Raw genomic sequence first — 25780 nt, 5'->3', positions numbered from 1 at the left:
AAGGAAGGGGGAGAAGGATAATGACGGCACGCACTTGGCTTCTACCTTGACACGAACCAGAACACAGATACGGACATGCAATCAGGATGCAAGATCATGGTGGGTGCTGCACAGGTGAATGTGCTTTGGTGCAGATGCAGCAGCTGTGGGTTTCAGCAGTCTACAGCTAACCACACATGCACTTTCCCATGAAAAGACAAAGCGACCATTACCTACTTTTAGCACCACTGTTATCACCAATGGTGCTTCCTCTTGTTGAAAGTCTGATTTTGTTTGTAACGGGACCAAAATTTTAGGCATTTGCAAGCGCACACACTGAGCATTTACTACTTTTCAATTACAACAGCTCAGGTTACAGAATCAAATGGGGCTGCAAGAAAACATAAACCTGCTGTTCCACAACATTCACTCTGCAACTCTACAGAAAATGCACTGAAGAGATGCCTATCACATCTGCTTATTAAGAAACCTTCCTTCCAAAACTTCCCCAGGGAGTCTCTTCCAGCCCTTTGCTCCTCATGCATTTAGAAAGACTTTTTCTAACAGGTAGTTCAGATCACCTTTACTGCAGTTTAAATGAATCACTTCTTGTTCTGTCCCCAGAAAGCATGGAAAATGGCACAGCTCCCCCCTGACCTCTTTCCCCGTTATCCCCCTCAAATATATGAGGCACTGTTGCAAAGAAAGTTACCATGAGAGAGAAGTTATTTCTCTTTGGGTGACCTGTCCCCACACTACTAAAAATCTCTCGTGTACGGTACCCAGAACTAGACCTTGCAGAGGAAGTTTACTTCAGCTCTACCCAGTGTGCTGGTGACTTCTCTTGTCTGACTTACACCACACTTGTTTGTACAGCCCAGCACAATGTTTGCAGCTTGTGCAATGCTGCAACACCGTTGACTCACGGTCAGTTTGTGTATCAATCTCTTCTCTACAGAGCTGCTGCCTGTCCAATCCTCATGCACTTTCTACTTACACACCTGATGACTCTTATCAAAGCCTAACATTCTGCATTTGTCCCAGCTGAACTGCATCCAAGGTTACTTAATGCTCTTTCACCAGCTTGTCACATCCTTCAAGCACAGAGTCACCACCAGAAGGACATCCATGTCACGATGCTATGTGAAGTTTATCTAACAAATTCGTGAAAACCAGTGAATCTTGTGGGACTGCTTAAAGACTGCAAAAAACCATTAAATAGCTCACCCTAATTTTATCTTGAACATCTTGTTATGCTCAAACAAAATAACCAAACCATTCTGCATGCCTTTCAGGGGATTTCTAGTAGCCCATTGTTTTCCTGGGCTTCTCATGAGAAAGCTAGTTTGAAAACTTCAGAGTCAAGATACAGGTATAGAAGTAGTACTAGTAGATGCGTGTAAGATCCAGAAGAGAAGCAGGTTGGCTTGGCATGATTTGCTCCTGAAAAACCCACATTAACTGTTGCTCATCTCTTGTGTTACTTTTAGGTCCTTACAAATTGTTTGCTTTTATGCATCCAACTGCTCCATGAAACAAATGAACAAATTAAAACAAAGCACATTAGTGCAAAGGGTGCCAATTACTTGCCAAGCAATACACAGCTTACAAAATATTCACAAGAAGGTGAGATGTAGATTTACACATTTGAAGAGAAAACAAGGGAAACAACAACAAAAAAGGAAAATTTAAAATAGGTGAATGTCTGCTCAGAAGGAGAGAGAGGAACATAAATGGAAGCAGACTAGAGCTGCATGGAAAATTCACCCTCATTTGATAACTGTAAGAAATAAATGGAAGCCAGGAAAAGAAAAAAACATTAAAATCTTTTTTTTCATAAACAAGTTGAAAGTGTAATTCTCATAGAATAGTCAGGCAAATAAAAAGCAGCATTGCTATGATTAGCATTCTAACACAGCGCATATACATAGGCGATATCTGCTTTACTGCAACAATTCTCATAATTTAAAAGGTAATCCCCTACTCCCCCACTTGGGGGGGGGGGGGCCTTCCCCCCGCCCTTGGTCACAAGGCCAGAGTGTTGAGATTACTGTCACAGAACCACAGAATCATTAAAGTTGGAGAAGAACTTTAAGCATCAAGTCCAACCGTCAACCCAACACCACCATGCCCACTAAACCATGTCCCAAAGTGACACATCTACACGCTTTTTGAACACAAAACGTCAATGAGATTGACTCCCTACTTCCCCAAAATCAAGACTGCTGAAGTCTTAGAGGTTAAAAGAACGCTTGTCCCTGGCAATACTAGTTGAGACTTGAAGTACTTAGTACCAGGATATCTGCTCTAAGTATTTGTATCACATCAGCATCCAGGGGCCCCAAGCCTGTTTTGCCACTCATTACACTACACAGATGTATGTACTGTTCAGAAGACCATGCACAGTTCAGAATGGTTATCCCAGTTTTTATTGCCTGGACAGCAAGAGTTGACTTGCCAGCCAAATAGCATATTAAGGAGTTCATTAAACAGCTCTGGGAAATACTGGTTTTGGCCTCAACATGACAAAAGACAGCAGAGAGGAACACCCTTTTCCAGCAATCTTCAGTACCTCCAAATTGAGACTCCTAGCAGCAAACATCAAGAAGCATTGTAACACAACAAGTCTTAATGGGAACCCTAGACAGTTTTCATCTCATTCCTTTCACCTCTTGTTTTATTTCAAACTGTCAGACTTAGTGGCCCCACTGGGTAAGCAGGTATTGTCAAATACTCAATACTTTCGACCCCTTCGATTGTAGGTCTACAGTAGAACCAGAACATTAAATTGAAAAACTTAAGGAAGGCCAGACCAAACTCCAAAATACTGAATAGCTCTTAGAGCACAGCTCACATCAGAAGAGTCACTAGTATTCATAGAGAAAAAAGCTGCTTTCTGGAGCAAACGACAATATGACCTAGCTTTACTGTAATAAAAAAGCAGATTCATGTGACTGTACAACCATCATGTAGGCAAACCACCTCTGTAACATCCAGGACAGAAGCACAAGTAAAAACAGATAGCTGTAACACTGTAGTACACTTGTATTTGCACTTGGTATGTTTCATGCAAACCCTTAAAAGCATTTCCCCACATCATTTTGATGTTTAACATCCATGCTGTGGTATTTGGGAGTGTTTTTTTTTTTGATGAAGAGGTTATTCCAGAAGTCTGATGTGCAACTGAAAACAAAATCCAAACATTTTAATTCCCAAATACTTTGATCTTCTTAGCTCACTTTCCACCTTTAGCACATGATGACCATATGGGACAAATCACGAGCATTCAGTAAAGACCAGTGGTTTCAAAGCAGAGAATACTCATCAGTTTGTGGGAAGAAAAGGATATATTTCACTTACAAGACTACAGTTTATTGGAGCATCAGTGCAAGCTCTAACTCTGTTTTCCAGTACGTTGGTATGACTTTAGAATGGCTCATGTCATCATTTCATCTAATGCCAATGGCCACTTACCCTTTCAAGCTGAGTATTAATTCAGTTTTGTACACTCAAAAAAAGGTTGAATAAATTATATTTTAACTTTTGTTTATACAATTCACTAATTAAACCAAAATGAATATGGATCAGTATTATTTTAATTAAATATTCATATGGTTTGGGAACAAGAGGCATGCATCTCAAAAAAAAAAAAAAGGTGGCAGATGTTTACCCAGGTGAGACAAGGGATTCTTCTACTGGACGAGCATTTTGTCACATAAATACCCCACCAGCTACACGTTCCTACTTCTAGCTCAGACCATTGCACAAGTGTACTGCACATATACTTTTTGGCAGTGCCTAAACACAGCTGTCAGTCAATAAAATTGAATTCAGCCCTCGGAGAAAGGCATCCTTCGCTATTGAACAGAATTCCCCCCACATTTTCTGTTGAATGGGCCTGGAGAAAGTCCAAAGTTACATCTGCCCTACATCCCTTCAGCTGTTTTAGTTTCTGACCAAGCAGTACAAATGCACATTAATGCACATAGAGATCTATGATTCTTTTTTCTTTCAACTACATATACATGCTCCTCCTCCTCTTCTATGTTTTGAAGTTGAAGGGATGAAACAATTAATTAGTAGGATGTTTACAGCTGCTTTCTTCCTACTTCAAATGCAACCTCAATCCTTTGCACCATCTACAAACTCTTCCTTTTCCTCTTTATTTTGACTTTACCTGTCTCCCCTTGCTTCCCCCCTCCAATTGCTACACTACTCCTTGCTGGCGTGCACACAGGTCCTCCCATTAGATGGTACTTCAGTTGTTTTTAAGTCCTCAAAGAAAACTTCGAAGATCTACAACACACTGTCTACAAAGCCTGACGTCATGTAGCTGTCTGTCTCCACTTAAGTATCTCCACTGACCTGTTATAATTCTCAGTGTCACCTCCCCATTAAGATAAGGCTCAATATTAAGTCAATATTGACTACTTATCCCCTTCCCAAGTCTAAGGCTTCTTCACACTCTTTCATCTTAATGAAATACAGTCAACAAGTCACTTGCATGGAAACCCTGCACTGTTGGATCTAGCCCCTACCAATTTGAATAGGTTACAACAAGCAGCTGACACAACTATCTATAGAGAAAGGAGTGATCAGAAAGGGATGGAAGTCTATCAGAACTGCATTGGCATTTTTCAGTCACAGATAATTGACAAGGTCAAAATATCTGAGTACTTCATGAAACAAATGTCTTAATAGAAAGCACAAAAAAAGTTATCTGCTAGGATCTGATGTCGACCATCAGATTAAGCGATGAAATAAAACACCCGGCTTCTTAGATATCTGTTCGTGGTATGTGAAGAAAGAAGGAGGTCATCAGCTGCTCTGAAAGCTTTCAGGGTGAGCAACGTATGCTGGAGGCAATATGCTGTCAGCAGTAGAAGTCACAGTGCTAGATGATATTTTTCTAATTATTTTCCCTACTGCATTTTTTAAAAGGTTAATTTAACAAAAAGCTAATAATTATAAGCCAGTACAGGTGAGAAAGTATAAACATGGTATGTATTAACTGTTTTACTAGACAGCTTCCTTTCTTCATCAGTGAACTGCACGCTGACAAGTGGGAGACAGTAAAAGATAGAAATGAACATTCAAGGACCAAGTCAGAAAAACTCAGGGAATCAAAGCAAGAAGTCTAACAAAATATGACGCGTTTTGGTTTTTAAATTTACTCCAAACAAAAGGACTCCTTGAAATTTCAAAAATAGCTCAGGTCAAACATTGAACAAAAAAAACCCTGTAAGTGTGCCAGTCATCATCCAGAAGGCAGATGCATTCACTAAAAAAAAAAAGTTTTATATATATAATTTTACACACATACTTGTTTTAGCACAGGAAATGTTATCTGACTTATTGACTGTAACTAAATACTGCAATAAAAGAGCGGCCATCAGACATTACTTAAAATCAGAAGAATCTCACAATTTCTATCCAAGGATTGTGGAAGAGCTAGCTAAGAAGCCTGAGAAGTGATGTTGATTTTTGAAAGGAATCAGAACACACTGAGAACTTCGGAGGTGGGATGGATCCATATGATCCTGTAAATGTGACAACCATTTCAGATTAAGTACCATACCAGCTACTTTGATAATGAATAAAGAAGCAGTAAGGTGGTTTACAGAGACTGGATTGTTGGACTCCATATTGTTAGAGATTACAGGTTCATTTTAAAAAAAGGTGAGGAGGGGGAAGCATTGATGCAAAAGCACTGTGACTTCTGTAGGGTTTCTGACTTGCTGTCACATCCTAAATTAATGAAGGAACATGTACACAGAAACAAACATGATTATTAATCAAATTATAATGCACTAGTCCATAAGTTTCAACATAACTATGATCTAATATATATAGTAGGAGGTCCCACTGGCATTAATTTTTGGCCTCACACTTACTGCTTTTTTTTAACAACCTGAAAGAAAAGCTATGAAGTTCTCTGACACAAGTTTTAGAGTTACGCACAGGGTAGAGATCAATGAAAAAAGCAGGTAGCCTCCCTTTGTTACACAGGCACAAATTAAGCAGAGAGATCCAGGACCCAAGGTAATAGGCCATACAGCCAAACCAAGTAAAGCCATCCCAAGAGTGGAGTCATCAACTCTGACTTGCAAGGCATCCTGGCACAAACAGAACTGCCTAAGCACAACATTGCTACTGAGACCTAAAGCAATCCTTAGCTGTATAAGCAGAGGAACATCAGCCAGGAAACAAAAACAAAACAAACCAAAAAACAATCAATGAAACAAACAAAAAAAAAAAAGTTCTCTTTCCTATTCAGCATCCATGCAGCAGCTACTGGAGTAATACACTCACTCCTGATAGCTAAAATTCAGAAGTGATGATTCAAAACACTAGATATTCAGAGAGCCACAGACATTATTATAAGGTCAGAAAAACACATTACTTTGAGTGAGACTTTAAGAGCTCAACAATTTAAGTCAAAGAGAGAAAGCTGGAGTGTTCTAGCTAAGAGCTACCCATTTAAAGAACAAACATTTCAGACAGGGCTCTGATCCACAGGTGGGAAGATATTGCAAATAATGACTAGAAATAGAAATTGCGAAAGTTTGGGACAGAACTGTAGGTGGACAAAATTAATAAGGAAATTATTTAAAAAACAACTCTGAAAGTTAAGGTTATTTTTGCATCACAGATTTTTCTTTTAGATTGGAGTCTTTTCTAAAGCATACAACTGCAACTGCTACGCTTGAAATAAGAAAGCCTGCACAGGATGAACATGATGCTCTGGGTCTTATGAAGGTCAGAAACATTCAATACCTACATAAACTATTTTTTCTACCCAGCACTAACATAATGGTGTCATAGCTCAACACCAAATATGCTGCTTTCCACAACAATCAAAATCTTCATTCAATTTAAACAAAAACATAGTAAAGTGATAAATGATGAAAAGGTGAAGCAGTCATTCTTTGGCTTTATTGTTAATGAACAAATGATAGTCACGGTTAATTACGTGTCAATTCACTTCTGATCAATCCAGAGACAAATAATCAGGACAAATTTCAGCAACAACTGCAAAGCCAAAGACCATAAAGGTAAAAAGCTTTTAAAACACTTCACCCTGAAATCAAAGTTGCCATTGCCTCCAGCTGGACACAAAGGAAGGAAGAAAAAAAAGAGTATTCATTCTACTTGAACCAAATACTTTTTACATGTCAATTTCAAAACTTTCCAGAAGGCAAAACCTGTAACCCAAAAAAATGTTAGTACCCCTACATTTTGCTCAACAGCTTCTAAAATGGCAACACAAATTCAAAGCACTAAGTGCTAAGTTTATGCAGAAAACAACTAGAAAACGTATTAAAAAGTAAACATACTATCAGTGACTGACTTTTTTCCTAGTAAAACAAACTATACCATCACTATAAAATAAGCAGTAACAGCTCAGAAAGACAATGTAACTTTATTATAAAAAATGAAATAGCATGTAACTCAGCCGACCGCTGTCTTCATGCCTTTTTGAGGTCAGTATGTCACAAGGAAAAAAACCCCAAAAACCCCTGAATCTATTTCCAGGAAAGTGTTACAGGTAATAACGTGCCTCATATGCCTATATTTGACATAATAAGCACATAAAATTACATCAAGCTGCAGGGACATTTCTTCCCCCCTATTATTTATCTGTTGAAAAAAAAAATTCCTAGAATTTAACTTATGGAACAGCATCTGGATTTACTGCATCTCAGTTCAGTCATTCCAAATACCATTGGAGCTTTGAGTCTCCCTTTAGAAGTAATCACAATTTTTTGGAGGGGGCATTCAATTCACTCTTCGAAAGCTTAATGTTAAAGACTGTAAACAAGCCTTTAAAAAAATATGAACTGGGTACTGAGCAGGTCCCAGAACATTCACATGATAGGCTTGTTAAAATGTCCACTGCAAGGTCACATGAAGCTCTAAGGCATTGACTTTCTACAGTTTTTTAGATCTTAACTAAAGGAAGCCAAACCCAGCACAATATTGACCATGCTGCTGTGTTAGTCTACCCCAGCATAAGTTTCACTCTGAACAATTTAAAAAAACAAACAAACAAAAACCCCAAAAACACATGAGGAAAAAGGATGGGAAGAGCCCTGTTGATCTAGCCCAGATGCCCATCAGCTTGGCCATCAGATGATCTCCCCTGGATCCAACTATGGCAGGTATGATTCCAACAGCCAGCTGCTAAAATTTGCCACCATGAAATCCCAGCAGGTCACCATCCCACTGACTTATAACCAAACAGCTAAATCCAAAAGGGATGTTTACTTGCAGTGTCTGAAGAAAAGATTCATCTTACTAAAGCCTGCCTTCCTGCCACTGCATAAGGTGGTGCCCACACCTCTGAGGCACATCCAAGGGTTGTGTTAACCATCTCTCAGTTACACATAACTTGCTTCAAGTGCTCTTTCTGTCATGGCAGACATAGACCAACACAGTAAATTTCTAAGCAAGAGAGCTTTCCCAAGCTGGAGTTAACAACAGGGTGGGAGGAAAACCCTGCCCTATTACCTCAGGGAGCCGCATTAAAAGAAAATTTTTTCTGTGACTAAACAAAATATCAACCAGAATGCTTATACTTAAATTTCTGATTTGGACAAAAAAAAAAAAAAACACACAAAAAACCAGAAACATACAATTAAGGTAATCTAAACACTGGCTGCAGTGGGGTTTCATAAGCAGTCTCATGCTCATTAAGAAGTTATTTTTAGTAGGCACTCTTTCTGTTCTCCTCTCCACCCACACACAGATGAACCCACCCCATGAAAGTTATTTAGCTATATAAATCAACTTTAAATTTAGATAAGGTGATTCCACAGATTAGGAAGCAAGTACTGAAGCGATCATAACAGCATTTGTTTTTATAATCTCAGGTCAGGTCATTCCTGCCCCAAATTGCTTACAGATTAAATGCAGCACAAGAGACAAGGACAGAGATAGGGAGCGAGCAGAAACTGTATGACAACACCATTTTAGCATGAGACCGTGGCCTCAACAGTATCCCCCTTTGCCATATAGCTCTGAGTTAATTGCTAGCTGAGAAATTCAGCCTTTACAGTACAGGATTTCTTACTTGGAGTTTCCTTTAGTTGTTCCTCCCTCTTACATCATCAGGGAACATGATTTAGCAAACATTTGCCAAAGACAACTATAGCAGTTCAGCTGACATGTAATAACTTATAAAACCCCTGTAACTGAGCCCTGACAGGGCACCGGAGAACCCCAAGTTACAAACAGATCGTATTTACCCACTTGTTCGTGCCATTCAACAGTTGACCCTCAACTAGTCTATCAGCGTCTTCTAGCAAGGCCAATATAGTGAATCCATCACTGGGCACCTACTGACATGTCTACTTTAACAGCACTATCAGAGACTCCAAAATCTCCCTCCCCTCAAAGATACTAACAAATGATAAACTGTGCATTTGGGGAATTCCTAGAAGGCATACAATCTTCCCATCAAAATATCTGGTATGACCTGTAAACCTTTCACTAAAGTAGTTTCTTGTAAACTGTTTAAGTAGGAGGCTGCCTACTTGCAGGAGACCTCCCTGGCTCACTTTTAACTGCATTTGTTACAGTTTTTGAATCCAGTTAAAATATATGTCACCTAGCCACTTGGCAAGTACATCTATGATCCCTGGGAACAGAGATAATCTTTTTTTTCCCCCCTTCTCATTCTCCCTCTGCATCCACTAAGATGTTTCTAATACACAAGACTGTACCATTAAGCAAAACCCACAGACTAGCCACCTGCAGTAGCTGCAAGTTGCCAAGGCCCTCCCTACCACACACTTGCACAAATTAAGAACGTCCTAAAACATTTTAGAGGAAGTCTCCATTCTTCTACTGGGGTTTACATAAGAAATCTTTCAATCGTGTTTATTACAGCAGTGCTTAGTATCAAGTGTGAATAGGACCACACTGCGCTAGGCACAGCACCGGGAATAAGAGACAGCTCCTGCCCCAGAGTGCCTGCTGCCCAGTCGAAAGAGCAGACCAACAGACCTAGGCTGAGACCGTACAGCCCACAGAGGAAACAGTATAATGGCCAGTTGTTTCAGGCAAGTGCCACAGTTATTTGAGAAGGAAGGAATGAAGAAAGACAGACCTAAAAAGAAATAGGCTTAAGAAAAAAGTGAAGAGAGAAAGAAAGAACAGCAAAGAGACAGAAAAAAAAACCAACCAAGAACAACATCAGAACGGAGAGAAGTAGAAGAGCAGAGATTCAAGGAGAGAAGAGTATTTGGAGCAGGACTATTATCAGATTAACACTGGACAGAGAGCACCCAAACGAGTTCTCCAAGCACTCGAAGCACTTGCTGTCACCACTACCACAGGCAGCCCAGGCCAGCAGAGAGAGCCTCCCTTCTCCATGGCCTCTGCAACCACTGCCAGACCATGGAGCTGTAGAGGAAGGAGCAGGGGAAGAGTGCAGTTCCACACCTACTGGAGTCTCCTTGGCAGGGTCCCTTCTGTTACACTGCTGCGGTTACCTGCCACAGCATCCGATCCTTGTCGCAATGCCATACCCCCAAACCTCAGTTTTCTTCTCTAAAAAAAAAAAAAAAAAACATAGGTGGCCTTGAAAACCCAGGTGCAATGAACAGGAACACAAACTTGAACCTGCAGAGTTTTCCTGGGAGGGCAGAGGATCAAGCTCTCCCCCAAGCCAGAGCTCTGGGTTCTGATACATTTTTCTACCCTCCAGGACATTGGAGGACTCTACTTCTTGCTTTACAATTTCTCCCTTCTGCCAAGTACACCACAATTAGTTTCTGCCCTACCAGGACTTGATGTTTTCTTAAGTCTCCAACTTCACTGAACACAGGACAGAAATACAGCATGTACTTGTCATGCTATTCCTTGTAAGACCAGGAAACAGTATCACAGACCCAGAATCCAACCTAGAGAGTGAATTAGACTGCGAGTGAAATCACAGTGAAAAACAGATTGTCTGGAATCTGATACAGCATCCAAAACCCAAAGAGAAAGACAGATGAAGCTAGTTACAAAAAGGCATTCATTTGATGCCTATCTTTTAACACTGGAGGAAGAGTGAGAAAACTGCCAGCTGTTCAGAACCAACATCCACTTTGGGGAAGGGACGTACAGCGGAAAGAAGTCAAAAAGTGAGTAGTAGCTAACCTGAATCCCAATGATGAACCATGACCTGTGGTTGAACACCATTCTAAGAGTGAAAGGGGTACTGCAGCCATTCCTACAGAGAGCAAAATCAAGTTGTGCTACACTGTTCAATTCATACTGCAGAACACAGACCAGCTCTAAGAGACTACACAGTCTCTCTCCATCTGTCCCAAGTTACTGCTTTAGATTATGCCACAGAACCACAAAGAAATGGAACAAGCCAGTTTAGGTTAAAGATGGCTTTGAATTCAAGGAGAGTATTATCTCAACTAAGATTAAGAAGCTGTAGGCATGCCAGCAATGCAATGCAGATATTCTCCGTGGCAGAAATAGGTATCTTGGGGAAGGAGCTCTTATTACAGATGAGGCAGCATTTTAGAAGCTAGATGCATAAACCTTTCATCATTGGCAAACCTTGCTTTTATATTTCTTTCTTTTTAAAAGTAGTAGGGCAAGAAGAGCAAGAGAACTAAGCCTTGAACATCTCTAAAGCTATTTAAGGTAACCAGAGACACAACAGCTCATTTTCACATTATGCATAATCTGATCAAAGGGGGTGCTACTGCCGAAAAGGATGGTCTTATTTCCCACTTTCACTCTCCTGCCATGGCAAATCTGGCAATCTTGTAGCTTGAGAATGAGTCAGTTTAACTTACTGATCTGACAAACTAACCCATCTCCAAAATAAAATAAGCTTCAAATCAGCAAGATGAATCGACTTATCTTGAGGACAGGCAGTTGTTAGATCAGACAAGTGGAAGAATGGAGAGCAAGACTACACTGCCTATCCTCCCAGAAAAGCCACACTATGTGTAACAGAAAACCACACCCTTTGACCCAACGCCATGGCGAAGCTGCGGTCTGCAAAAGGAAGCTGCCCTCAGAATGCCAAGTGCTAGTCCTCCCATCCCTCCTTGCGCCCCGACACCACTTTGTGCTGGTACCAGGTATCAAACAGCTGCTGTCAGAGGGCAAGAGCTGAATCAGAATTGCTTCTGGAAGAACAAAAGAGTCCCTGCCATGATTGACCCCAGAGCAATGCGAGGACTTAGGCTGGCAGAGGAAGGAGGTGGAAGCAGGCAACAAGGCCAGAGCCACTCCTCGTGATGACAGCCCGAGTCAAGGGCAGGCTTGGGCGAACAAAAGTGACAGCACCTCGGCACCACATCCACTGCTTTCACAAAGCAAAAGACAAGCTCAGACTGTCAAACGACTGAATAATACTTCAACTATGGTTAAAAAGAAAAAAGTGTTACATTACACAAGCACAGGCATTTATTCTGGACAGTAACTATCCTGCCTTAAAATGCATATTTTAGCTAATAGAAAGTACTATTTTCTCCTAAGGCTTCTTAAACCTATTAATAAGTTTGTTTATTTTTCCTCTCTGAGAAAGAATACATCTACTTCAATAAGACTTTTTTTCCCCAGTGATAGGAAAATAATGCAATTCAAACTACGGAAGATGTTTCCAAATATTTTATTGCAATATACAGCTTTTACTAAAACAAAATCCTACACAATGGGAATTAGTCTTCTCCACAAGGAAAACATGAACAAAATATTTCTTCTCTCAAGAATGAGCCCAGACACCTGGGGATTCAGTTCCCCTCTGCCAGCACAGGAGCAGACTGAGGCTTTCAGGGACAATCTCTACACATATAGCTGAAATTCTCAAAACTGTTCCCCTAATTGTTTGTTAAGGAAGACTGCTGGAGCTTGAAATCCTAAAATAGAGACAGGTATTGGGAAACAGGGAGAAGAGAGCAGCACTGTTTTAACAAAACTTCCTCTCAATTATGCAAGCAAGAAGAAAAGTAACTAGCAAAAACAGACCTTTCCTAAATTCTGACAAAGAGAATATCACTTTTGAAGATACAATGAAGCAGAAAAGAAGTAGAAGATAAGCCTAAAGACACAAGAGCAAATTTTGATAAGTTAAATATTTATATTATATATTTCTGCAAATGTTGCATACCTGTCCAGAAGCGGAGGTTTTTCCACGGGCTGCTGTTCCAACTCTATGTAGGTTTTGAAAGCATCAGCTGCTTTCTTGCCAGAAGTGCAGCAAGCTTTCTTAATTAGCTTGATTGTCTTTGACAGAAGAGAAAACAAGACTGATATCTCAACACTGCTAGCTCTTCCTTCTCTTTTTACATATACCCTCAACCTAGGAATCTCAAGCAAGATAAACCAGGCATTATGAAGCCAGGACTGTGGGTACCTGCAGAAGATTTCCATTTCTAGGCGGAGATAATGGAGCCTACTAGTTCTCTACTGCTATGACTGGAGAATAATGGCAATGCTTTATCTTGGTCCAGGTAAGGAGGCTACTTTCAGTGCAATAATAGAGACATCCATCTCAGAGGAGAGTAAAGACAGAGGAACAGCCTAATGTTCTTCTGCAGACAAGGGTTCATTTACCTGTCTCAGAAGACAGTAACTAACAAATAAACAAAGCACTCTGAAGAATACAATTCCTTTATTGGAAAGGCTCAGATAGATAAAAGATACTCAAGTATGATATCTATCAAGATAAAGGAAGTACAGGTTCATCTATCCCACTTTCCCATCTCTTACAGCAGCAAACAGTGTTTAAGAGCATAAAACAGGACAAGCTTGCAGGGACAGCTATCCGAGCACACTCCCCCAGCCCCCAGCTACGGGTGGCTTGGGAACTTCCCAAGCCAGAGGCAGGATCTCTGGATTTTTCCTTCTGACTTTGCAAACCCAGCCCAAGATCTGAAGATACTACATGCAATAAGCCAGCCAACCATTTCTGAACACACATAAGGAGAAGTGATATCTCTAAAGCATATCAGTGTCAGAACTATCCAGCAGAAAGCTGAAACTTTATCTCAACATCTACAGTAGCAAGTAGTGACAACTCTGTTCGAAGTCCAGGATGGCTAAGGCATGTGCATACTAGGCAGCACCCAGGCACTTTTTACTACACAAGATTAGTCTTCACCTAAGACTTCTTGTTCAGAAATTCACCTTTCATCTTAGGATTGGACAGAAACAACATAATGTAAATTTGACTGACGTCTTTAAACAAACTAAATAAAGTAAGATCAGAAACACTTAGCATGAGTTTGGGAACAGGAGAAGAGCACAATAATGTAAGATAAAGAACAAGTAGTGTTGACAAGAAAGTAATTCTTGGAAAGGAGTGTTCAGAATATGCTTGAATGCTTGCATTTTGTCTGAGACAGGAAGTAAAGTCTTGAATAGAAGTTACTTTCCACAGTAGCAGTTACTCAGCCACAAACCCACAGTAAAATTATATTAAGATATTACAGCCTGGCACTGTAGCAGAGGTAATGAATGCATAAATCAAACTTATCACAGGATTTCGGCAAAAGCAAGATGAGACTCATCATCTTAAAAAGCTATAGCAAAAACCCAACAAAAAAGCAGAAAAATTTGCTCATGTTTCAGTTTAGATACAGCTATTACAGAATACACTCTTCTTTTCTTCTTTTAGTAAAAACGTTCTCCTGAATAAACATGTTTTTCTAACAATCAAATCAGTAATTGTGCTTCATCTGCCAAGAAATAAACCCAGGATGCTGTTTTCCTTTACACTTGCATATAAGAAAACAGCTAAAATTTCACTTCAGAACCTTGATAAATTGAACAGCACTACCATTCAGTGTGCAATTAAGAAGAAATACCTCTTTTCCCAGTAGTTTCTTTGAAACAGTGACATGTAATTGAGTTGATACACAGCTTTGGAATGAGTAGTCATTTTTTCAAAAGACTTATATCCTCTCTAAGATGACCTGAAAATACAATATACTTTTTAATTCAATTATTGCCCCTTTCAGTTTGCCACATCCAAAGAGTCTGGGAGCTCATATGGCAGATATGAAAGTAATGCATGGTGCCTGCATCACAAATGAAGGAACAAAAAACCATCTTTAGATATTTTTATATATAAAGCTGAGAGGGGGTTAATGTGTGGGTTCAAAGTTAGATGTCCGTGAAACATTCAAACTCATCCCCTTTCCAACACCAAAGATTATGGCAACACTGACATTACTCAAAGACAGGTCTTTTAGTTTAATGATTGATTACCATCTACCCCAATGATGGATCTTCATCTACCTTTACTCTTGGCTCATTTTCCAAGGCAGCAGAATTATTCCTCAGAAAGTTAGAATCAGATGAAGAAATGGACAGGAGGCATCATACTTGGACAAGATGAGTACCGATTGGTTTCCCCCACATTAGGCTTGCCAATGTGATGCCCAGGCTTGCCAATGTGACGCCCGTCTACAAGAAAGGCCAGAAGGAGGATCCTGGGAACTACAGGCCTGTCAGCCTGACCTTTGTACCGGGGAAGATTATGGAGCGGTTGGTCTTGAGAGTGCTCACAGGGCACCTGCAGGACAACCAAGGGATCAGGCCCAGCCAGCATGGGTTCATGAAAGGCAGGTCCTGCTTGACCAACCTGATCTCCTTCTATGACCAGGTGACCCACCTAGTGGATGAGGGAAAGGCTGTGGATGTTGTCTACCTGGACTTTAGTAAAGCCTTTGACAGCGTCTCCCACAGCATTCCCCTGGAGAAACTGGCGGCTCGTAGCTTAGACAGGTTTACTCTTCGCTGGGTAAAGAACTGGCTGGATGGCCGAGCTCAGAGAGTCATGGTGAACGGCGTTAAATCGGGCTGGCGGCCGGTCACAAGCGGTGTTCCCCAGGGCTCTGTTCTGGGGCCGGTCTTGTTCAATATCTTTATTGATGATCTGGATGAGGGAATCGAGTGCTCCCTCAGTAAGTTTGCAGGTGACACCAAGTTGGGTGGGAGTGTTGATCTGCTGGAGGGTAGGAGGGCTCTGCAGAGGGATCTGGACAGGCTGGATCAATGGGCAGAGGTCAGCTGTGTGAGGTTTAATAAGGCCAAGTGCAGGGTCCTGCACTTCAGCCACAACAACCCCATGCAACACTACAGGCTTGGGGAGGAGTGGCTAGAGAGCAGCCCGGCGGAAAGGGACCTGGGGGTGCTGGTTGACAGCCGGCTGAATATGAGCCGGCAGTGTGCCCAGGTGGCCAAGAAGGCCAACAGCGTCCTGGCCTGTATCAGGAATAGTGTGGCCAGCAGGAGTAGGGAAGTGATCGTGCCCCTGTACTCGGCACTGGTGAGGCCGCACCTTGAATCCTGTGTCCAGTTTTGGGCCCCTCACTACAAGAAGGATGTTGAGGTGCTGGAGCGTGTCCAGAGAAGGGCAATGAAGATGGTGAGGGGTCTGGAGCACAAATCTTATGAGGAGCGGCTGAGGGAACTGGGGTTGTTTAGTCTGAAGAAGAGGAGGCTGGGAGACCTTATCGCTCTCTACAACTACCTGAAAGGGGGTTGTGGCGATGAGGGTGTTGGTCTCTTCTCCCAAGTAACCAGCGATAGGACGAGAGGAAATGGCCTCAAGTTGCGCCAGGGGAGGTTTAGATTGGATATTAGGAAAAATTTCTTCACTGAGAGGGTGGTCAGGCATTGGAACAGGCTGCCCAGGGAGGTGGTGGAGTCGCCATCACTGGAAGTGTTCAAAAAACGTGTGGATGTGGCACTTCAGGACATGGTTTAGGGGACATGGTGGCACTGGATTAATGGTTGGACTTGATGATCTTGAAGGTCCTTTCCAATCTAGTGATTCTGTGATTCTGTGACATCCCAAGTATTTCAGAAGGTCTCTTCATCACTAAAGAATCTAGACACAAAATAATGCCTCAAGAGTAGAAAACCAGGGCATTTTGTTACAGCATTAGAAATCGTATCCTGAGGAGAAAATGCTCTTGGTCATTACAGGGCCCCGTGGCCTTTAAGACTTGGAAGCAGAAAGTTGCTTATGCAACAAGAGAGCACTGTCAGTACATTAACTATACTGTCATTACTTAAAACAGAGAATCATAGAATCATAATCATTAAGGTTGAAAAAGACTTCTAAGATCATCAAGTCTAACCATCAACATAACACCACCATGCCCACTAAACCATGTCCCAAAGTGCCACGTTTACACCTTTTTTTTTTTTTTTTTAACACTTCCGGTGAGGGTGACTGCACCACTTCCCTGGGCAGCCTGTTCCAACGCCTGACCACTCAAGTTCATAATTTCCTTGATACATTAAACCAGACATATCTACAGCTAAGATAAGAACATAGTCCTCAAATATAGGCTTTGCAAACTGGCTGTGAACAAAAACATAAAGCATCTTAGGTCTTCGCACTAATCTAAGAAACATCACTAGGTAAAACATCAGTCACCAGAACTAACAGGGTTAGAACTTACAGGTTTTCACACAATTAAAAAAGGCATCCTGAGAATACCACTTCAAGGGTTTAAACCTAAGAAATAAATTATGTACACACTGGTTTTTAATAGTTGTAAGTTACTCTTTTCAATTTCACAATCCATACTCCTCCCATTTGCCCCATCAGATATAGAAGTCCCATCAGATATAGAAGTCCCATCAGATATAGAAGTCCCATCAGATATAGAAGTCCCATCAGATGCCACACAGAATAGATCAATGCATGATCTGCAAAAAATACACTCAGATTAAGAGAAAAATCTGTAGCCATGTTCAATTCAAAATACTAACTCAGACAATCCATCTTTCAAAAAAACACCCTAAACCAGTCTGATTATGAGTAACAAAACATTTAACAGGATTTTTCCCTTACAAGAAGAATTGTTTAATATACAGATGCTTGTACACTTCCAACAGCCGAATTGAGCTCCAGGGTTTTACAGCCATCATCCCCATCACCAACATGACGGCTCTGCTTAAGCACTAGAACATCCCTTGGAAGTATGTAGTTGCGCACTGGTTCAGCGTATCTCAGTTTCACAAGTACACGTTCTTTCACCTTCCATTATTTCAGTTTTAGCATCAACAGGGACATGCCGAATGTAACATAAAGGTTATTTCAAGCAGAAAAGCTATCTTTGCTATCTTCCATATTTCCTATCAGGATTCAATAGTAACTTGCTGTCACCAACACAAGTTTTTCTAGAACAAAGCAATGCTGCATGAGTTTAATATTCTATTACTATACCCTGTGGCCACAAGTCAACATTTACTGCTTATTAAGTATCTGCACTTAAACAATGACACTGTACCAAAAAAGGCAGCAATGAGTTTCATGAAAGTAACACCACAACCATCAAGCATCACAGTAGCCACAACTGCAAAGTGTTTTTGTATAAAAAATATGGCTAAGACTTAACTTACTGGTTTTACATACAGTTGATTGTGTAGTTGCACATTGCTTTTCTCTGGTAGCTAAATCAGATTAAGAAGACTCCCACACACCATGGCAGCTTATTCCTCTCCCTACTACCATAATTCATCACCCACTAAATCATGCTGATGAAACTGTTTGTGTGGCTATGCTATAAACATCAATGAAGTAATCTGGGAAAGAAACCAAGCTATGTTTTTTAATAAAAAACATACATTTGCAAGTCTGGATTGTCTCACTGATTGGGTTCACAGCACAGCTGCAGAAGAAACTAGCATGGGGGACTAAACAGGTCAGGGTCAGGCAGGAAAATGAAACCAGCCTTCCAACTAGGAAAACTAATGTAAATCTGTGCTCAAAAAAAAAAAAGCAGCAAGGGGTAAGGGGTTTGTCAGCCTTAACGCAAGTAACTGCCACTATCAGAACAGACTTGCCTTTAACTTAAGTACTAGGAACAAATCAGCATTTGCTTTTCCTTAAAAAAAAAAAAAAAACAAAAACACACAACAGAAACCCCACAAACATTTATTCAGTATTAATAGAACTGTAAGTCATATACACATTTACATGAAGCCATGACCCTAATTGGGATCTAATATGCCATATAACATAGTACAGCTAAAGTCTGCAGGACTGCTCTAGTTATAATTGAGTTTTCACGTCACACTATCCAAACCTGTGGTTTTGGGCATATTGGGTTAGGAGAGGAAACTTCTCATTACTTGTAGGTTTCTTTCAAGCTCTTTGATAATTGGCCTGGCGGGCTCTAAAAAAAACCAAAAAAACCCCACAAAAAACCAAAACAAAACAAAAAAAAATACAGCTCTGGTAGGACTCTTAAGAGTTACAGACTGCTGGTAAGTGTGATCTCCATCCATGGCAAGATTGTAGATGCAAGGGCATAGCAAACAACCTGCTGGGATAACTTGAATAAAGCTTTGGCAAAGAGAAACCCTGCTGGCATGACAAGCAAACAGGTATAAGGGATCCAAGGAAAACATGCACTCTCAAAAAGCCCAGGCTGCTTCTTTAACAGTCTATGGCAAGAAGTCAAGCTGCCTGGTTATAGGGGAAAGGTCCATTTATGGGCAGAAAGCTGGCTAAAGACTAGGAAGCAAGGGTAAGACTTAGTAGTCAACTTTCCACTATGAAGAAGAGTCAATAGTGAAGCTGACTTGGCAGCATTGCTCGGACTCATTCTATTCAACATCTTCAGTGACCTGGATAGAAGTGCACAGTGAAATGCTCCAAGTCTGCAGATAAAGCTTTTTCAGGTCAGCCGTCTGCAATGGCAACAACTCTGAACTCTGGAAGGACTTCACTAAACTTAATAAGCAAAGTGTGGTAGATGAGCTTCAATGCAGACAGACAGTGCATATGAGAAAAGACATCCAAATTGTGCTTCCATGCTGAATTTATAGCTGGAGTTTACAATTCAAAAAAGTGATCTCGGCGTCATCACTGACAGTCCTCTGAAATTATTGGCTCAGTGTGCAACACTGAAAATGTCATCTAGATATTGGACATCAACAGGAAGGAACTGAGAACAAGACAGAAAGTAATTTTGCTGCTATGTAAGGACTTGGTGCACTACAATCTTAAGAACCAAGATGGGGAAACAAGAACCACATACAAGCAGGGCAAAGCAGAATTCAAAGAAGTATAGAAAAGGACAATTGAAGGATTACAGAGACAGAGCAGCTGCCTTGGGAGAAAAGATTGAAGAGGCTGGGGCTCTTCAGTTTGGATGCAAGATGATGGGTGGGAAGGTGTACTATATTCAAAGCTTACAAAAACCTGATCGCAGCAGATAACATCAACATTGCTGGCAAGGAACTTTGGGAATCTGTTACGTCAGGATCATGAGCAGATACTAAAGGGAACACACAATGATGTAGCCTCTAACGCTGCCAGTCTGATGATCGGATGCTAAAACAGCAGGAGAACAGCAAGCCACACAAGGAGTGGCCATGTTCATATGTTCTCCCTCAATAGCAATGTCACTGCCACTGTTGAAGACCACATATTTGGCTACATGAACTACTGACCTGATCCAGTATAGTATTTCTTATCTTCTAAATCAAAACTGAAGAGGAAAATGTTAATGTGAAATATTTTAAACTGACTTAATACAAGGAAAACTTCTTAAAAGACAATTTAATGATCTAATTTCCATTATACTCGTACAAGGAAACCCACTTCGGAGATGAAAAATAGAGATGCTAAGTTAGATATGGCAAGGAGCTTGGCTTTCAGCATGGAGGAGGATGAACAGGAAGACAACAAGCTTAGCTATCTCAGTTATACATTACTCCAGGCACTCAGGAGTCAAGAAAAGTTTGCTTCCAAAACAGCTACACACCTCTGTGCCACAGGCTCTGTCTCTGAAAGCTTCAATGTCAGCAGAGGCAGCCCAGGTTAGAAGTGGTCTGCCTGCCCCTGGCTGCGTGACAAACCATAGTTACAGTTCCTTGATGTCATCTCAAGGGAATTCTACCCAGAGTAAAATACACCTTTAAAAGTCAACATCTATTTCTCCATGAAGGTCCAACCTCTCCAGGCAAATCTTAAATTAGTAGGGACAGAAAAACAAGCTTAAAACAACTGAGTCACTGCCCAGTATCTCAGCTGCAGAAGTTTTTCCAAGTGAGCCAAGGCCACATTAAGCATTTGTACATGGCTGGTTTCAAGTACTAGCAAATACAGTCTCAATTGGTATTCCTCTCTGCCTTGGAAACACCATGGAAGCAGGGAGGTAGTGAAGCTCTCATCCTAACTTCAGCTGCTGAACAGCTCTACAGCCTTCTCTTCTGAGTACCTAAGACGCAGGTGGCTTATTTCCTTCCCATGTTCTCCTCAAAGCAGTCACCTGCTCTGCTTCACTGCTTCCTGCTCCTACCACAGGGGATAGCAGACAAGAAGCAGAAACAGGCTCTGAAAGCACTGGGACTGACAGAAGCCCTGCAGAATATCTTAAAGTGATGAGATGTGTACTCTATTACTGGGTCCTCCACTGCTGGGCAGAGCTGTCTCCTCCTGGGCTGTGCTTCGAGGCAGCAGGGGTGTGTGTCTCAGTACAAGGCCAGTACTCCTTGGGAATACAGCTTAATATTGTTTTGGTCTCTTGGTTCTTTACAAGATGGTCTGGAAACAGCTTTCAATACTACTTCAGACTGTGATAGACAACTTGTAAGAAAGGTCTAGAGCACACCACCTCTTCTTACCTTGAGACAGGAGCTGCATAGACTAAAACTCTCTTACCCAGTGCTCAGAGTCTGAATCACAGGCAAGGCAAAATGGTTCAGGAACACTCCACTGAGCTGAGACCTGGCAACACAAACACACCCTGAACGAACTGGTATCTGCTCCAATCAGTGGTGCCTGTAGGACCAAGGGATCCAGTGCAATTCTTGCCTTGGGTCAGCACCCTGAACCCCACTGCAGATAGGGCTCAGTGACACCTTCCAGGGCCCTGTGAGGCTGTGGGGACACCAACCCGGCCACCAGCAGAACCTGCTGCAACACCACGCCCTCTCTCCTTCCATTTGCAGGCTGTGAGGAACCAGCATCCATGCAACAATAGACAAACTCTAAGAAAAATGATTTGGGGCTTTTCCATGTCTGCAGATTCCAGAGAAAGAAAATGATCCATTTAAGTGGCAAAGAGAAGAACCAGCCTGAAGCACTATAACCACAAAAACACACCTGAAGTGTACCTATGCATAACAGCACTTGATCAATCGTGTATACAGCAGTGTGAATACCCCAAGCGCTACAAAAGCACTGAAAAGACCAATGGCTTCACTCCCACTTAAACATTTCAATTGTCATCTTAAGTAGTAAAGAACACATCCACACAGCTTGCAACAAGCAGATATAAAAGCAACAAGCTGTGTTTTACTTACAAATGAAAATTAAATGAAGAGTATTTTTTAAATTATTAGTCAGTTTCTGCCCATGTATTTAAACTAAGGTATGTCAACACTTCTCAAATATTACATTTCCTACAACTAAGACAAATATACTTTCAAATGTCTTTCCTCACCTTATGCTTGGGTTAGAAAAAACCCAAACCAAACACAAAACCAAGAATAAGAAAAAGGTCAAGCTGACCCTATAAAAGAAAAATCGTAAATGACACTCCACTAAAATTGAATTACACTAAGTGGTATCGCTTTCATTTGTTATGTCCCAACACTCCGCTACAAAATTTAAATTTAAAACTTTTTGAAAGAGTATTTCAAATCCAAGCATAAAAGGAATCTCAGCTGTGTTAAGAGTCTCGCGGAACAGGATGCAGCCTTCCCAATTCCTTCACAAGGATGTGGATAGAATCGCCATGTTGCAGAAGACAACAATAAAAACAATACACTGTCCAATTTGTAGTCATTAAATGCATACAATTTAAATCTGTATCACCAACCACAATAAAAGCACCGTGAAAAAATTATGCATTTTTGTTCGCTCTACAAGTTATGCGGTTCTTCAGATTCATGAGATGTTAAAACCGCAATGTGTTGGTGGATGAGTGTTGAGGACAATGTTTTGACCATATGTTTTCCAGTATATCTGAGTCATTTTAAGTATATAACTCTTATTACATTACACAGATCCCACTAGCACAGAATTTTCCATATACTAACAGTAAATGCTTACTTGTTAATGCTTTAATCTAACACCTGCTGCACATTTTTGTTCTTAAAATGTAAGCAGTTTCCTGAAAATAATGTTTACAACATCCTAATACTAAAGTCACTGAACCCTTTCCCAGAGCCTATCTACACCTTATGCTTGCATGACTTCAGCTCTTTTATTTTGTCTTGCATTACTTATGCCTGACCACATATACTTCAACAGTTTCTGATTACCTCCAACACTTAAATCAAGTACTTTTCCTAATAAATTGAGATGGAGTATCAAAAATACTACAACTCCAAATGAAACAGTAGTTTGTTCTATGACATGAGGCACTAACAGTCATCTTCCAGTGACAGAAAGTAGTAAGATAACCTATTTCTGCACTATTTTTATCCTCACATATTCAACTGGAGGAATTGGGAAGGAAGGGTTTCTGTGGTTGTTTTAGTTGTGTGGCAGTTTATCTATGGAGTCCTTATTTTTGTGAAGTTTACCATATTGTTTGGGGAGCTTCTGGAACTGGCGATTTGGGGGCTTTTCCAAACAGAAATCAAAGCAGCAAAAATAGAAAGGAAAACACTAAGAATTTTTTACTATTGTATTGGGCAGAGACAACACAACAGCAGAGAAGTCCAGAAAGTAACACTAACACCAGTTTCTGTCAACTAACACAACTAAGGGACAAAAAAAGTGGTAAGATCCCTCAAAGTTAAAAAGGCTACAAGGCATGTGTTTATTACTACTACCTTGAATAGGCAGTATTCTTCTTACGAGTCTTGAGTCACTTGATCATACAATAAACTCAGCTGTCCTTAAAAGCAACCCACTTTTCTCATCTTATGGTTAAGCAGGGACCCTGGGGAGTCTTAAGAGGCATAACCCTAAAGACAGAAACTTCTTTCACCCATCTCAAGCTATGGGAGTGTTGTAATTCTGGGCAGCGCTGTTTGTGAACAGTTGACAATTACAAAATAAGGTACAACTGGCAGGTTTTGTTTGTTTTAATGCAAAACATAGCCAACTAGAACTTGGCACATTTTGGTTTACTCAGAGGGCAAGCAGAAGTTCAAATGCCTACAAAACTGTACCACATTTGCTTCATAAATTCAGCGGAGTTACTGAACTTTAACTGAAATTAATTTTTCAAACATACTTGCACAGTGTTCCAGACCACTTACTTCCATCTGCTAGAACCTTATATTACCTAGTTTCATTATATCTTTTCCCCAATTTGTATTCCCATATCCTTTCTCTGTTTACTCCAATTGCCTCTTCAGATTTATTTTGCTTCTTTCAGCTCTTCTCCTCGTCCTGCTGCTTCTTTGTCCATAACTCCATTACAAGAGCAACCTTTTTTTGTCCCTTTGTTTGTCCCTTCCAATTCCCTCAAATGGGAGAGGTATCTCTCTTCATACCCAACCATTTATTCTAACCTGTCTCAAGAGGTGAGTGATGAAGTCATTGGTGTTACTTCAGCCTTCCTTGCAGCTATACAGCCTCCCTGTGACTAAAAGCAAAGTTGAATTTGTGTACAAATCAGCACTGTCCAGACACATGCACAACCAAATGATGGTCTACTTAGTGTTTATCCAGCAGCTGGGAAAGAATCCATCACAAACCCATACTCCTGTACTTCTGCACAGAAGTGTGCAAATAGCATGATCCTTTTCCTAGGAGAGTTACTCAACATCTACCCCACTGGACTGAAAATTCATCAAGCAATCAAATAGCCTGTGCTGTGGGGACACCAACTACTCATTTCAGGCTTTAAATTCTCCCAGAAATTAAATTAATCCCACCTGAAGGCTGGGGTGTGGAAGATTAGTTCCCAAACTACAGAGCACTAGAGAAAAAATGGCTGAAGAGGCTCCAAGCACCGAGCAACCCCTGATGGTAAGAACTGCCCCATTTATACCCCACCCTGATAACAGCCCAGCCTTGCACGCACACACACGCACGCGCGCGCGCACACACACACACACAGAGGTGTGTGCCCCCTCACCTGGCCTGGTACTCCTGAAATATAAGAGCCAGAGATAACAGACCATACCTGCAGTAGTAACCAGTCTGATGCCAGGACCGGACAGAGGGCCACCTAGCAGCTTCTAGCTAGCAAGCTAGAAACAGCTTTCATAAAGCTAATTATTAGCCTGACATTATATTCAAACACAAGTCAACTCACTTAAAAGAGCTGGACTTGATTTTATCCTCTGGCTACCTTTTAAAAGGTGCTTCCGAGCCCCAAAAGCAAACAGCCTGACAGCCAACACCACATCCATACTAGTGAGATTGGTGTCCTCTCCAAATGGTGGTATTTCCAGGTACATCACCCACTGTGTCACTTTGGTATTTGTATGTGTCCACTGCTCAAGAGAACACCTTTTTTTGAAACATATTCTTCCTTCAGAGGTTGAGCAAGTGCTTGTAAACGTTCCAGAACCCATAGGGCACTTACAAGTTCCTAATCCAAGTTTATGGAAGCAATTATAGCAGCTTTCAAATGTCATTTTGATTGCCTTCAGCATATATGCTTTTTGAAAGGATGGACTAGAAAGCATTGAGTAAACTGTATTTCTCTATGTAAAAAGCAGACTGAAAGCAACTCAAAACATTTCTTATTCTTGTATAGCAAAACAAGTTATCTTCTCCCAAAAGGAATACTAAATTCTAGAACTACTTAAAGTACCTCTGTACTCATACACACTCTTCATTGTCCTGTAATTCACAAGGCTGTTTAAAATGTCTTTATAATACAGATGATTTTTTTTTAAA

At 40.9% G+C, this 25780-nt stretch overlaps 1 protein-coding gene across 2 annotated transcripts in view; it reads right to left on the bottom strand.

Annotated features, from left to right (window-relative positions):
- The window catches only part of GSK3B (glycogen synthase kinase 3 beta), a 153439-nt gene that overhangs the window by 94748 nt on the left and 32911 nt on the right, over nt 1–25780 (bottom strand). The gene's annotated exons all lie outside the window — the stretch shown is intronic.

The sequence above is a fragment of the Phaethon aethereus genome, assembly GCF_964289735.1.
Source record: "Phaethon aethereus genome assembly, chromosome: 1".
NCBI lineage: Eukaryota > Metazoa > Chordata > Aves > Phaethontiformes > Phaethontidae > Phaethon > Phaethon aethereus.
This window is presented reverse-complemented; position numbering and strand designations above follow the sequence as displayed.